This window comes from Otolemur garnettii, unplaced genomic scaffold (assembly GCF_000181295.1).
Source record: "Otolemur garnettii isolate 467f Iridium unplaced genomic scaffold, OtoGar3 scaffold00323, whole genome shotgun sequence".
Taxonomy (NCBI): Eukaryota; Metazoa; Chordata; class Mammalia; order Primates; family Galagidae; genus Otolemur; species Otolemur garnettii.
The window spans coordinates 395975-400442 of NW_003852718.1; the positions used below are offsets into that span (position 1 = coordinate 395975).

Consider the following 4468-nt stretch of genomic DNA (forward strand, 5'->3'; position numbering starts at 1 on the left):
ATAAATGTCTTAACACAACAATTATGAGAAAGACATGATGGCTATGTTAGCCAGTTGGATGAGAGTTTTCCAAACTGCATATGGAAGCAACACACTGTATCCTATGATAGAATTAATGTACACAATTATGATCTAATAAAAAAGTAAATTTAAAAAAATCAGTTAGATTAAAAAAAAACAATGGGAAAGGATATTTACATATTTTGAATCAGACAAAATTTGATAAGTTATGATCTATAGAGAACTCAAATTAATCCACATGAAAAAAGCCAACAATCTGATACATCAGTGGGCAAGAGACATGAATAGAACCTTCTCTACAGAAGACAGATGAATGGCTAACAAACATATGAAAAAATGCTCATCATCCCATTATTAGAGAAATGCAAACCAAACCACCCTGAGATACCATCTAACCCCAGCAAGAATGGCCCACATTACAAAATCTCAAAACTGCAGATGCTGGCATGGATGTAGAGAGAAGGGAACACTTTTACGCTGCTGGTAGGACTGCAAACTAATTCAACCTTTTTCGAAGGAAGTATGGATCCATTTGATCCTATAATCTCATTACTGGGCATCTACCCAGAAGAAAAAAAATCCTTTTATAATAAGGACACTTGCACTGGACTATTTATTGCAGCTCAGTTTACAATCACCAAAATGTGGAAAGAGCCTAAATGAGCACCAGTCCAGGAATGGATCAACAAGCTGTGGTATACATACACCATGGCATACTATTTACATTAAAAAAAAAAGGAGACGATTTTAATGCAATCCCAATTAAAGCTCCATTGTCATACTTTAAAGATCTTGAAAAAATAATAGTTTGTTTTATAAGGAATCAGAAAAAACCTCAAATAGCCAAGACATTACTCAGAAATAAACACAAAGCAGGAGGAATCACGCTACCAGACCTCAGACATACTATAAATCGATCGTGATCAAAACAGCATGGTATCTGCACAAAAACAGAAAGGTAGATGTATGGAACAGAATAGACAACCAAGAGATGAACCCAGCTACTTAACATTATTTGGTCTTTGACAAGCCAATTAAAAACATTCGGTGGGGGTCGGCACCCGTGGTTCAGAGGATTATGGCACCAGCTCCATATGCTGGAGGTGGCGGGTTCAAGCCCAAATCCAGCCTAAAACTGAAAGAAAAAAAAATCAGTGGGGAAAAGATTCCCTATTTAACAAATGGTGCTGGGTGAACTGGCTGGTGACCTGTAGAAGAATGAAACTGGACCCACACCTTTCACCATTAACTAAGATAGACTCTCACTGGATTAAATATTTAAAATTAGGACATGAAACTATAAAAATACTAGCGGCGGCACCTGTGGCTCAAAGGAGTAGGGTGCTGGCCCTACATGCCAGAGGTGGTAGGTTCAAACCCAGCCCCGGCCAAAAACTGCAAAAAAAAGAATGTACACCTAAAAATACTAGAAGAAAAGTATAGGGAAAACTCTTGAAGAAATCAGCCTAGGTGAGTATTTTATGAGGAGGACCCTCTGGGCAATTGAAACAACACCAAAAATACATTACTGTGATCTGATCAAACTAAAAACCTTCTGTACAGCCAAGAACACATTAAGTAAAGCAAGCAGACAGCCCTCAGAATGGGAGAAGATATTTGCAGGTTATGTCTCTGACAAAGGTTTAATAACCAAAATCCACAGAGAACTCAAATGTATTAGCAAGAAAAGAACAAGTGATCCCATCTCAGGGTGGGCAAGGGACTTGAAGAGAAACTTCTCTGAAGAAGACAGGCACAGGGCCTACAGACACAAGAAAAAATGCTCATCATCCTTAATCATCAGAGAAAGGCAAATCAAAACCACTTTGAGATATCATCCAAACTCTAGTAAGATTAGCCCACATCACAAAATCCCAAAACCAGAGATGTTGGCGTGGATATGGAGAAAAGGGAACACTTCTACACTGCTGGTGGGAATGCAAACTAATACGTTCCTTTTGGGAAGATGTTTGGAGAACACTTAGGGATCTAAAAATAGATCTGCCATTCGATCCTACAATTCCTCTACTAGGTATATATCCAGAAGACCAAAAATCACTTTATAACAAAGATATTTGCACCAGAATGTTTATTGCAGCCCAATTCATAATTGCTAAGTCATGGAAGAAGCCCAAGTGTCCATCAACCCATGAATGGATGGTGTTGGTGAGGTTGTGGAGATCAGTGAGTGTGACCTTTCCAACAAGAAAGTTAACAAAACCATGAGCACACTGCAGTTGGCTATCTTAAAGATCTCTCAGCAGCAAGAGCAGCTACTTATGAAGGTCCCTATGGTACCAAGCCCAAGTTCTAAAACAGCCTGCAGGACCAGAAAGCCAAACCATCACTGCACTGGTGGAGCTTCTGTCCTGAGAGCAGTGACCAGCCTCTGCCAGCCCCCTGGTCTCAGTCAGGGTCAGAATTCCTGTTCTGAAAGACCAGCTGAGCTGAAGGTCTCAAAAGACAGGCAGCAGGGGTCCTTCAGAAGTAAAACCCTGAGACCCAGTATAGAGACTCTCCCACATCTGAGATCCTGTCCCCCAACAACTGCCCTCCGACTCCAGCTTGGGAAGTGCAGAGCCTTGGTGACCCACACGGGAAGTGTCTCTTTGACAGCTACAGGCTCCATGATGAAAGCAACTAGCAGACTTTGGTTCTGTCTTCTTCCAAAGATGCCAACGTTGTATCAGAGCAGGTGAGTCTCGGAGAGGGGCTGGGTACTAACATGAAGCAGGCAGGGTTGCTCAGATGTCTCAGGAGGTGAAAGCGTCCCTGTGGAGGAGCCCCTGTGGGCCAGGGCCAAGATCATAGAGTGGACCTCTTTGGCCTGACAGCCCCAGGCAAGGACCTCAAGGCAGCAAGTCTCCACATCTCTACAGATCTCATCAGTGAAGGTGACCTTAAACCAGGGGCTAGCTTCTTCCTCCAGGATGAACAGAAAGCAGAAGATGAACTTGCCAAGAAGCGGGTGGCCTTCCTTCCCAGGCAGCAGCGAGGCTGGAGGCTTGTGCAGCAGTAGCAGAAGTGGAGGTAGAGCTCAAGGTTGCAAAGCTGAGGAAGATCCAGTTTGGAAAGAGGAGGAGAACGCTATAGAGAGCTTATTAAACAGGAATACCTGCAGAGGAAACAGCAGCAGATTTTAGAAGAACAAGGACTCAGCAAACCTAAATCAAAGCCAAAAAAGCCAAGGCCAAAATCAATCCATCAGGAAGAGTAGTGAGGTGATTCGAGAGCCAAGTGCTCCTCATACCTGATAACTTGAGCTAGTCTGGGTCCAGCCCGTCCTTAGCCTCTACAGCAACAACAGAACCAGAGAACATTCATTTGGGTCACTCCTTCTCAGTGAGTTGAGTCAATGGAGGCCTAGCCCATACTAAACCAAACCCCAGCAGAAGCATGGACCAAGACTGGGAGACCGCCTCGGCAGCCTCCTCTCTGGCCTCAGTGGCTGAGTATGCAGGTCCCAAGCTCTTTAAGGAACCCAGTAGTAAATCAAACAAGCCGATTATTGGCAATGCTATATCCATTGCTATGTGGCTGAAAAAGTGAATGAATCTCACAAGAATTTAGTATTGGCTTGGAACCCATAGCTCAGTGGTTAGGGCACTGGCCACATATGCCAGTCTGGTGGGTTTGAACCTGGCCAGGGCCTGCAAAACAACAATGACAACTACAACAACAACAAAAATAGCTGGATGTTGTGGCAGGTGCCTATAGTACAGCTACTTGGGAGAGTGAGGCAAGAGAAGCACTTAAGCCCAAGAGTTTGAGGTTGCTGTGAGCTGTGATGCCACAACACTCTACTGAGGGCAACATAGTGAGACTCTGCCTCAAAAAAAAAAAAGCAACCCAAGAATTCAATATTAGAGGAGCTGGAGAAGTGTGATGCCAGTCACTACACCATACTGTTCTAAGATGCTGGCTGCCAGTTCAGGGTGCTCTACTGCTACCATCCTGACACTGAAGAAATCTACAAACTCACTGGCACAGAGCCAAAGAACGTCACCAAGAAAATGATGGACAGACTGTATAAATACAGCTCAGACCGAATACAGTTTAACTTGATCCCAGCCAAAGCCCTGGCCATCAGCATGGATGGCTCTCACAATCCATGACCACTTGGGGCAGCCCACGTGGCCTGCAGTGCCAAAGAAGACCCATATTCGTAAATGACATGGACAGCTGAGTGCCTGAAGGGCGCTGCGGGTCCTTACTTATTATTTCCATCATTTGGTACAAAGTGTGCAAAGTCACAGGTCTTTGGCAAAGAGGCTTCTAGATAGCAAAAGAAAACCCACCTTAGCCCAATTCACACAGGGCTGCCAGGCGGAGAGGGCTGGAGGAGCAAACACCCCGCTCTTAGCATCCTGCTGCTGTGGTTCTGCTGCCCATTGAGGTTCCTGAGCAGAGGCACCCCTGGGCGTGATCCGGGGCATCTGCCCCCCTT

At 44.5% G+C, this 4468-nt stretch overlaps 1 pseudogene; it reads left to right on the plus strand.

Moving 5' to 3' along the window:
- The first annotated feature begins 2174 nt into the window (after nt 1–2174).
- LOC100949216 lies at nt 2175–4194 on the plus strand (annotated as a pseudogene).
- Nucleotides 4195–4468: the final 274 nt, after the last annotated feature.